Source organism: Abramis brama, assembly GCF_963993115.1.
Source record: "Abramis brama genome assembly, chromosome: 9".
NCBI lineage: Eukaryota > Metazoa > Chordata > Actinopteri > Cypriniformes > Leuciscidae > Abramis > Abramis brama.
In genome coordinates this window covers 12,905,493-12,917,535 of record NC_139971.1, presented here as the reverse complement: position 1 = coordinate 12,917,535, position 12,043 = coordinate 12,905,493, and positions in this window count along the sequence as shown.

Here is a 12,043-nt window from a genome sequence, read left to right as displayed (position 1 = left end):
TCAGCCGGTTGTCGCTATCAGCGAGCCCCCGTCCCCCAGCATCGACAGCGCGCGCACCGCGCTTTCGCCGCTTCGAGTCCCCTGTCCCGCGCAGTTCAGCGGGCGGGACCTAGAGGCTATTCGACCCCTAGCCATGAGTGCAAAAGCATGGGAGGCTATCCCGGGCGTGTCGAAATGGGTGCTGGACACTGTAATACGGGGCTATTCGCTGCAGTTCGCTCGCCGTCCTCCGCGCTTTCTGGCTCGGACCGAGACGAAAGTGAACACAGAAGGAGCCCATCTGCTTCGTACAGAAATAGCGAAACTATTACGCAAAGGGGCGATAGAACGAGTTCACCCTTCCTTAACCAAGGCAGGCTTTTACAGCCGTTATTTCCTCGTTCCCAAGAAGGACGGAGCGCTCAGACCTATATTAGATCTGAGATATTTGAACAAAGCTCTCATGAGACGGCCGTTCAAAATGCTCACGACCAGACAAATCCTCGCGCAAATTCGCCCGAGGGACTGGTTTATTTCTCTCGATCTGAAAGACGCATACTTTCAGATTCAGATTATACCCCGTCACAGGCCATTCTTGAGATTCGCCTTCGACGGCCAGGTATATCAATACACCGTCCTTCCGTTTGGCCTGTCTCTAGCACCCCGCACGTTTACAAAGTGCATGGATTCGGCCCTCGCTCCCCTGAGAACACAGGGGATGCGAATTCTGAATTATTTGGACGATTGCCTCATTCTGGCGCAATCGGAGGAAGAACTCATTTCCCACAAACTAGTGCTTCTCAGTCATCTAGAAAGCCTGGGTCTTTCGGTGAACTGGGCCAAGAGCTCATTAATCCCCAGCCAGTCGATCTCTTTTCTGGGAATAGAACTGGACTCGGTGGCTATGACGGCCAGACTGTCAACACAGCGCGCGCGCCGTGTTCGACACCTCGCTGCGTCTTTTCAGAAAGGCAGGTGTTTCCCCCTGAAAACATTTCAGAAGTTGTTGGGCCACATGGCATCAGCTGCAGCAGTTCTGCAGCTGGGCTTACTGCGAATGCGCCCGCTCCAGCGCTGGCTGAGAACGAGAGTGCCCCGCAGAGCGTGGATTGCCGGCTGCTCGCGAGTCAGCGTGACTCAGGTCTGCGTCTCAGCCCTGCAGCCCTGGCTGGCAGCCGAATGGTACCAACGGGGAGTCACGATGGGAGTGATCTCACACCGAAAAGCGATCTCGACGGACGCCTCCAACCTGGGTTGGGGGGCGCTTTACGAGGGCAGACCAGTCTATGGCCTGTGGTCAGATCAGGAGAAAAGCCTTCATATAAACTGTCTGGAGATGCTTGCGGTCGAAAATGCATTGAAGCATTTTCTCCCATACCTGCATGGACACCACGTGCTAGTCCACACGGACAACATGTCAGTGGTGGCTTATGTGAACCGTCAGGGCGGAATCAGATCCAGAACCCTATGCGCTCTGGCAGAGCGCCTCCTGGTCTGGGCTCAGGGCTCACTGCGCTCGCTGAGAGCCGCGCATGTGCCCGGTTGCCTGAACGACGGCCCGGACAGACTGTCCAGGGACAACGTTCCCCCCGGGGAATGGGCTCTACACCGCCAAACAGCCCAGCTACTGTGGCACCGTTTTGGCAAAGCAGAAGTCGGCCTTTTCGCCACGAGCGACAACGCTCAGTGCCAGAGGTTCTTCTCGAAGAGCGAGGACGCGCTGGCCCAAGTCTGGCCCAGCGTCCCGTTGTACGCTTTTCCCCCGGTCTCGATGTTACCACAGGTGATAGCGAAGATCAGGGAGACGCGCTGTGCAGTGCTCCTTATAGCCCCGCACTGGGAAAACCAGTCTTGGTTCCCGGAGCTGATGTGGCTGTCAGACACAGCCCCATGGCCAATCCCGGTGAGGAGAGACCTTCTCTCCCAAGCCCGAGGTTCAATTCTGCATCCCCATCCAGAGCGCTGGTCTCTGCATGCGTGGGAAATCAACGGATACTCGTTGATTTGCCAGAAGGGGTCGTTAACACGATCGCGCAGTCCAGAGCCCCCTCTACGAGGCGGCTCTATGCTTCTAAATGGTCTGTGTTTAACAAATCGTGCGCGGGAAAGAGTCTAAACCCTCAGTCTTGTGGGGTTCCACGAGTTTTGGGCTTCCTTCAAGAGCTTCTGGATGCGGGCAGGTCCCACTCCACGCTCAAAGTTTATGTTGCGGCTATTGCTGCGTTCGCCGACTCGGCGCGCGGCTGCGCATTAGGAAGGAATTAACTCATTACCCGCTTCCTCCGAGGTGCCAGGAGATTGAATCCTCCGCGGCCACCCTCGGTCCCTATCTGGGATCTGTCTTTGGTCCTAGAGGCCCTAAAAGCTCATCCCTTTGAACCTTTGGACTCTGTGGAGTTGAAATACCTGACGTTCAAAACCGTTTTTCTGATAGCTCTGGCTTCAGTGAAACGCGTGGGTGACTTACACGCGCTATCAGTTAGCGCAGCGTGTCTTGAGTTTGGACCTAATGACTCCTTAGTCATTCTCAAACCGAAGCACGGCTATGTCCCCAAAGTGTTAGGCACTCCTTTCAGAGCACAGGTCATTTCCCTTTCAGCCCTGCCAACTTCTGGCAGCGAGGCTGATAGTAACCTCCTTTGGCCCGTTAGGGCTTTAAGGTGTTACGTCACGCGCTCCGCCGCCTTCAGGCACTCGGAGCAGCTTTTTGTTTCGTTTGGAGGGCGCACCAAGGGTCTCGCCACCTTGAAACACAGTCTGTCCAGATGGATAGTGGACGCTATTGCAGCAGCTTATGCGTCCAAAAACCTGCAGTGCCCTTTGGGCATCCGGGCTCATTCCACCAGAGGCATGGCCTCATCGTGGGCGTGGTCCAGTGGAATTTCCATTCATGACATTTGTACGGCGGCGGGCTGGGCCTCCCCCTCTACATTTGTCAGGTTCTATAACCTGGAAGTTCCCGCCCTGCAGGCTAAACTTCTATCAGTGTAAGTCGTGTGTATGCCCTGCTCAGACTTCTGCGCGCAGGCTAGTTACTCGATTTAGCTCTCCTGGTTGAGCTGCACCAATAAGGGTTGTGTCAGTAGATGTGTAGACCGGCAGTGCCGCTCTAATTCCTCTATGTGTGCTTATGAATATGTGTTGGCCCGCTCGACTGGCCACCTTTTTTCCCAACTTCAGTGCTCCCCGGGCTTCCCCGGGAGTTATGTGTGGATGCTAGGCGCGCACGGCGTGGACAAAGAGTTCCCGTAGCGTAAGCTAGCTTACGCAATACGAGAGAACCTATCGTAAGAGAATGATACTGGTTACTAAACGTAACCTCGGTTCTCTCTAGAAGAGGGAACGAGTATTGCGTAACCTGCCGTGCTTGCGCCACGAGCTCATGTCGCTTCAGTCGACAGAAACCAGAGATTTTGCCTCCGAGCCCTCCTTTTATACGCTCTGCCACCGCCCTTTCTGGCGGGCTGTGACGCGTGAGGTCGCGCGCTCCCTCATTGGGTGTGACGTCACACCTGGCTCACTGGTAGGCTAAAGCAGTTGCCGCGCGGCAGCCAATGAGCGCGCAAGATAGCCCGCTCTAGCTCTGCTAGCCGCTGTACTGCGTTGACAATAAATACAAAATTAAGGATCATTTTTTGGCTTCATATCTCGAGAAAAGATGACTTTACCTGTACCGTAAGCTAGCTTACCCAATACTCGTTCCCTCTTCTAGAGAGAACCGAGGTTACGTTTAGTAACCAGTATCGTTTCTAGACCACATGCTTCAAAGGAAATGTCAGTGCATTTTTAAAAGGATACTTCACCACTGGCAAAATGGGCTTTCAATAAATCTTGGCTGCCTGTACACTAGAAAGGCATTTTATTTATTTATTTTATTTTTTTGTTTGCTTGTTTTTAAGTTTTTAAAACTTCAACACCCATAATGCACTGGGCATGTTACCATCTAAGGGCACTCCCACCAGTCTGCTATGAATATGCTTACCAAAGTGAAATACTGCCTTGCTTAAGTAGGAAATACTTCTTAGAAAACTTTAAATCATAAGGGTGTCAACTTGTATTGATCCCAGGTACAAGAATGCAAGTAAACTTAAGCAGGAGATAGTTTTCGGTTTCCAGTGAAGGATCCAGCGCATTGTAGATAGTGGCTAAAGGCTGCAAATAATTATAAATACAGAGAGCGCCACAACGGAAAATCTGATAAATATTCTGTTTGTAGTCAACATTTCAAACTGGATGACCACGAACAGTGTTTCAGGCCAAACAGAGGGGAAAACTAAATGAAAGTGATGTTCTGTCAATTCCGCCCAACCCTCTGAAGCAGGCCAGCCTCCACAGTCATTCTAGCCCCCACGTTGTTGTAACAAATTAGCTCAAAGGGGAAATATTAATACTAACTCATAATTATTAATTATGATTAATTATTAATATTTGGGTCAGTTAATTGGATTAATTTGAGGTAGCTAAATTAATATTACAATCAATTAATCAGTTCCAACGAACTATTTTGATTATTCATTTATTCTAAGAAAATAAATGTCCCCCCAGTATCAACTTGAAGAAGCAGCAGTTGAGGCCGGAAGAGAAGAGAAGGAAGGGCTAGCGAAGAGGCCCTTTAAAGCTTGACAAAGGTCACACCTTGCAGGGCTGGCTCAACCAATAAGAAAGGGGGAATTTCTGAGCGGGAGTTTCTTCTGTGGGGAGGATTTATGAGTCTTTGTTCTAAGCGTGCTCATTTGCAATGGCACGCTGGATTGGTGTCTGATGATGAAACTAAGACAGATTCTTGTAATACTAATATGTTGCACAGCTATCGCCATATCATGTACACAATCATTTCGATCTTCAAAGTACCAATTTATAGAGACCAAACATGGTATGCGTGAGGTTACATTGACTGTTGGTTCTATAATAAAATACATAGTATCAAAGAGATAATAGTATCAACAGATAATAGCATTAAAAGACACAACACAAGACAGTAAATCATTCACAAAATGTTCTGGGATGCATGTTAATTTCATGTTAATCAGTTCATCGATAAATGAATGCAGGAGAGTCTTTTCTAATATCTGTAGGTTTTGTAGCAGGGGCCTTGTTCACATTGTTAAGAGTCATAAAACCAACTTATCTGATCGTGGTCATGGTAACTAAGACCTTCTTGCCATGTTTGGGGGGATGGGGCCACAGATCCCAGAGTGAGTTCTTTTGTTCATTTCATTTGTTCATTATCATTTGCTAAACTATAACTATACTACAATACTTGTGTCTGACTTGTCTCAGTCGTTACATTGTTTTTGTCACGTTCCACACACAAAAACAAGGATAGGATCCAAATGCAGTAAGTATTATGTATTAGGGTAATCCGTACTCATAAACAGTCCAAGCAGGGGTCAAAACCAAAGTAGCAATCCAACATAAACAGGAACAATACCAACAGCAAGAACAGAACTCGGAAGTGGCGTGAAAAATACAAGGACTCTGTGACACACACTAAAACAGACAGGGTTATATACACAGGGAATCGACAATGATAATGGGGAAATGGCTGAGTGCAATGATCAGTGATAAAGGACAGCTGAGTGCAATGATGAGACAAGGATCGTGGGGAAAGTAGTTCAAAATGTGACAGACACCGTGAGGAAGGAGGACATCTAGTGGACACCTGGAGAACACAACCTGACACCGTGACATAACCCCCCCTCTACGGAGCGGCTACCAGACGCTACAAGACGACAAAAACTACAACACAAAACAAGAGTCCAAGGCGGGAGGTGGACTGGTGGAGGATCAGGGGGAGGGATGGGGGACCAGGTCCATGGAGGGAAACGGGAACAGGGAGTGACAGTTCATCTGGCGGCCCACGGCGGAGACGACCCCTCGGGCGGCCAGGGCGGAGATGACAGTCCCTCGGGCGGCCACGGCGGAGACGACCCCTCGGGCGGCCAGGGAGGAGACGACCCTTCGGGCACAGGAACAGACACCGGCTCAGGAACTGGAACAGACACCACCGGCTCAGGAACTGACACCACCGGCTCAGGAACAGACACCACCGGCTCAGGAACTGACACCACCGGCTCAGGAACTGGAACAGACACCACCGGCTCCAGCTCAGGAACTGGAACAGACACCACCGGCTCAGGAACAGACATCACCGGCTCCGGCTCAGGAACTGGAACAGACACCACTGGCTCCGGCTCAGGAACTGATACCACCGGCTCAGGAACAGACACCACCGGCTCCGGCTCAGGAACTGGAACAGACACCACCGGCTCCGGCTCAGGAACTGACACCACCGGCTCAGGAACAGACACCACCGGCTCAGGAACAGACACCACCGGCTCAGGAACAGACACCACCGGCTCCGGCTCAGGAACTGGAACAGACACCACTGGCTCCGGCTCAGGAACTGGAACAGACACCACCGGCTCAGGAACAGACACCACCGGCTCAGGAACAGACACCACCGGCTCCGGAACAGACACTGCCGGCTCAGGAACAGACACCACCGGCTCCGGAACAGACACCACCGGCTCAGGAACTGACACCACCGGCTCAGGAACAGACACCACCGGCTCAGGAACTGACACCACCGGCTCAGGAACAGACACCACCGGCTCAGGAACTGGAACAGACACCACCGGCTCCGGCTCAGGAACTGGAACAGACACCACCGGCTCAGGAACAGACATCACCGGCTCCGGCTCAGGAACTGGAACAGACACCACTGGCTCCGGCTCAGGAACTGATACCACCGGCTCAGGAACAGACACCACCGGCTCCGGCTCAGGAACTGGAACAGACACCACCGGCTCCGGCTCAGGAACTGACACCACCGGCTCAGGAACAGACACCACCGGCTCAGGAACAGACACCACCGGCTCCGGCTCAGGAACTGGAACAGACACCACCGGCTCAGGAACAGACACCACCGGCTCAGGAACAGACACCACCGGCTCCGGAACAGACACTGCCGGCTCAGGAACAGACACCGCCGGCTCGGCGGCGGCCATCTTGTCCGAAGACACAGGCTCGACAGACGTGACGTGAACAGGCTCGGCGGCGGCCATCTTGACCGAAGACACAGGCTCGACAGACGTGACGTGAACAGGCTCGGCGGTGGCCATCTTGTCCGAAGACACAGGCTCGACAGACGTGACGTGAACGGTCTCTGGATCGGCAGACGTGACGTGAACTGTCTCTGGATCGGCAGACGTGACGTGAACAGTCTCTGGATCGGCAGACGTGACGTGAACGGTCTCTGGATCGGCAGACGTGACGTGACGTGAACAGTCTCTGGATCGACAGACGTGACGTGAACAGTCTCTGGATCGGCAGACGTAACATGAACACTCCTGGCAATCTCTAGGATCTTGGACAGCATAGAAAAATAATCCAATAACGTTTCAGTGGCCATCTTGTCCGAAGACACAGGCTCGGCAGACGTGCCATGAACAGGCTCGGTGGCGACCCTCTTGTCCGCAGACACTGGATCCGGCTCGGCAGCAGCCATCTTGTCCAAAGACACAGGCTCGGCAGACGTGACGTGAACAGTCTCTGGATCGACAGACGTGCGTTTCTTACCCCCTCTCCGTCCGCGACGGCGAGACGGTGGCTCCGATCCGTCCCTCATCAGCCCAGAGTCGAAGGGGGCAATGGTGGAGAGTGGTGCTGGACTCCCTCTCGACCACCCACTCCTCTGCGACCTCCCCGGGTCCCACGAAAAATGACTAGGCGGGTTCCTTCTGTCACGTTCCTTCTGTCACGTTCCACACACAGAAACAAGGATAGGATCCAAATGCAGTAAGTATTATCAACGCATTCTCATCCTTGGGCGTCATAATACTGACGCTTTGACATTTCGTCTACATCGAACGCACATGGCACCCTTTAGCGTCAATATGAGACGCACAGAGCTTTGTTCGGTTATGGGTAGGTTTAGGTGTAGTGTAGGGTTAGGGTTAGACCGCTAGGAGGCGCCTTCTGGCCCATTTCTCTCTGCGTCTCATATTGACGCTAAAGGGTGCCATGTGCGTTCGATGTAGACGAAATGTCAAGAGCGTCAATATATGACGCCCTAGGATGAGAACGGGCTGGTATTATTTATTAGGGTAATCCGTACTCATAAACAGTCCAAGTAGGGGTCAAAACCAAAGTAGCAATCCAACATAAACAGGAACAATACCAACAGCAAGAACAGAACTCGGAAGTGGCGTGAAAAATACAAGGACTCCGTGACACACACTAAAACAGACAGGGTTATATACACAGGGAATCGACAATGATAATGGGGAAATGGCTGAGTGCAATGATCAGTGATAAGGGACAGCTGAGTGCAATGATGAGACAAGGATCGTGGGGAAAGTAGTTCAAAATGTGACAGACACCGTGAGGAAGGAGGACATCTAGTGGACACCTGGAGAACACAACCTGACACCGTGACAGTTTTGCTTTACACACATATTCTAGGCAGTATGGTAATAGTGTGTAAAAACTAATTTCAAAGTAAAAACGATATTCCGCTGGTCTATCAAATTAATTTATTCAGCCAGTTTGTTTGTCAAAAATTAAAATAGGTAAATTAAAATAATACATGAATAACGACATAAACACCATAAATAAATATAAAATAATGCAAATATTACAAAATAAGGCCTTTTGATATGAACATTCCTTTAAATGTTAGTACTATTCAATGTAGAATTTCAAAATGAAATTAAAATGAATGTCTGATGTGGAATAACTAAATAAAAGCCTTTCATAAACTAATATAAACTTTTATTTTATAATGCAACATCAGACAGTCCTAACATTCCTGACTATCTGAGAAAGACTACTATCAATCTGAAATGAAAAATTGCTGTAGAAACAGGGACTTTCTTTTTTAGAGCTATCTGAATTAGTAGGCAAAACAGGTTATAAATGAGTTTTCAAAGAGCTTTTATTTTGTAATTCAACATCAGACAGTCCTGACATTGGGTGCGTGACACTCTGGGGTGATATGATCAATCTGAAGTGAAACTGGTCTGTGGAATCAGGGAGTTTCCATTTTAGAGCTATCTGAATTGATAGGCAAAACAGGTTGTAAAGGAAATTTCTGAGGGCTGTTACTTTGTAAATCAACATCAGACAGTCCTGACATTGGGTGATTGACACTCTGAGAAGGTCTACTATCAATATGAAGTGAAACTGGTCTGTGGAAACAGGGAGTTTTCGCATAAGCTGTCAAAAGGCTGTTTTGTGTTCATTTGCTGACAAATGAACTTTAATTTATTGGTCCAAGTGTAAGACTGGAAGAACTGGAAGAGAGGGCAACTCTCTGAGAAAACAAAAGAAATTAACATCTAAACTCTCTTTCTAAATTAACATCCCCATTCGAGACATGATCACACTTGAGTTGATCACATCCAAATTTACAATTCTCTCCCTTCCCCATCTCATCTGTCTCTCATGCTGAGATCACCTGAAATTCACCCAAAAATCTATATGGTTTAATGTGAACAATTATCATACAACACTATACATGTTTGGTCTCATTTGAAATGTCTCAGTACGACTGGTACAAAGGTGTCATCTCCACAGAAGTAAAACAAATGGTAATAAGAGTTTATAGATATCTTACTTACAGAGGAGGGCGGGTCTTTCATGCAAATGGAACCCTTCCCTCAAAATGTGTTAACTCTGAATGCTAATTCCCATTGTTAGTAAATGTTTCCATGTGAAAGAAGTTTCTGTCTTGGTCTGAGCACTTGAAGAAATGCAACAAGAGGCTCAGGGCGATTTTGTAGCGAGATCAGCCCATGATGCCGAATGTCCTCAAGACACTCAGCATCATGTATTCTTCTAATGTCAGGTAGCCTATGCATCTTTTCTCTTTTTTCCAGATCATTTGATGTTTTGTATTTATTATCTTTGAACTGATTATGTAATTGGTATGATATTGGATTTTATTCGGACTCACTCTGAATTATTAAATTTAGTACATTTCATTGTATCCATTGTTACCGCAAATCTACGTCAGATTAGTGAAGGACTAGATTCCAGTTTTGAGTGGAGCACAGGGCACACCAACGATTTTAGAGTTCCAGGCTAATGTTTGGCTCAAATTCAAGTGTACTTGGTTTTGTAAAGACAAAAGGGGATTTCCATTTCCTATTTCCATTTAGGACAGCAAACTGCTGTTCGACCAACCTAAATAGGGTGAGTCTTACCTCTGTTTAATGTAATGTTACTTCAGTTAAGTGTACGTGGGAAACCATGGTATGACCAAACCAAAGCTACTATCAGAGAAGTAATATTGGTCGGCTTATTTCTGTAGTAGTGGCCATGACCTCTGTCTGAAGAAAACGTTGCTTTAAGTGCTTTACAAAAATATATTTGATTGTGTTAGCGTGAATGCGACCGTCTAAGTTATTAGCCAATTACCTCTGTTTAGTGACCAAAACTGTTTGTGAGTTTGTGATCATGGGCCTGCATAATGGCTGTTGCGAGGACCCTGTGCGACTTTGGCACCCGGATGATTGATTATCATAAGAGTAAATAGTTAAATAGAATAATCAAATGGGTTTCACTTTATTTTGATGGTCCCTTTAACACATTCTGTTCACTATAAGTAACGTTGCACCTACATGTTTACTAGCTCTCATTCGAGTGTTAGTAGAGTGTTGGTAGATTGGTAGGGTCAGGGTTAGAATATGTTGACATGTACTTACAAAGTTACTTATAGTCAGTTGAATGTTTGTTGGATGATCATCAAAATAAAGTGTTGGCAGATATTAAGCAGACAGTCTACTAATACTCTAATGAGAGTTAGCTGACATGTAGTTGCAAAGTTTCTTATAGTCAACAGAATGTTCAAAGGGGACCATCAAAATAAAGTGTTACCATCAAATGTATTGCTAAACTATTATATAATTGATCAATAACAAATTGCCATTCCAACCTAAATTCAAGGTTGTGATAAAATGGAGTCAAAAGTTTAATTGGAATTACTTTGCCACACTGAAAAAACAGTAACACGCAGTAAACCTTCACCGGACCGATTGGGCAGGCCTTACACAGTTATACAGAGAATGAGTAAACATTGTTCATTCACATACCGACATTATAACAATACAAAGTGGGTAGAAAATCAGATAGATATATTAGAAGGTTTGAGGTAGACACAAATTTGAAGTTTGTTATTTTGATGTGTGCAAAATTTATCAACCTTTTCCACATGGTTTTATGGGATCTCTTTGATAAACATTTTGCTTGTAAAATAATATGGACCTCCAGTATTGGCCCCTAAATATAATAAAAGTCATAATTATTTAATCTGTCATTAATTAAGGGTATGTGTTCCAAGTTTTAATGTTAATATTAATGCTCAGAAATGATGCATTTCTCCATAATTCAAATTTGACACCACTTGTAGTTGCACTTCCATCTGGGAAATTAGATTTTGCTGATGTATATGTGACCGTATGATATCAGACAACATGACATCCACATACATGATCAACTCAGTTAATGACATTGCATTGCCTTTTAAGCAAATAAACTGCATCAGTGAGTAAAAGTTCAGACATTACATTATAATAATTACCACAGTTTAGCAAATGTTTGCAGGGTATAGGTGTCTAAAACAGCTTAATGGTCTTCTTTGTTGATACCTGCTAAACAAGGTGGATCATCTTCTCCATATTGCACAACAAAATGCTATATTATATGGTTGAAATCCAGATATCAAATAGGAATATTTCACATCCAACTTTGAATGCAATGCAACATAAATGATAATGTGCTGAAGCATAGGTTTTTGTTTAATCCTACTCTTTTTGTAACAAAAGATTCTCCAAAGCTATTCTCTATCTGGAGGAAACAGATGTATCTGATGAAAGCAAGTGCTCGGGGCTCTGACAGGAACAAATGGAGTGTGATTGGCGACAAAGCGAACAGATCAATTAATGCCTAAATCAATCTCCGTGAATCAGTGCCATCTGACATGAGTTGCACCATCCCTGTGATACTTAACACAGCACTTTCAACACGTCTGTTGCTTTGGTTTTAATGAGCATGTTTGTTT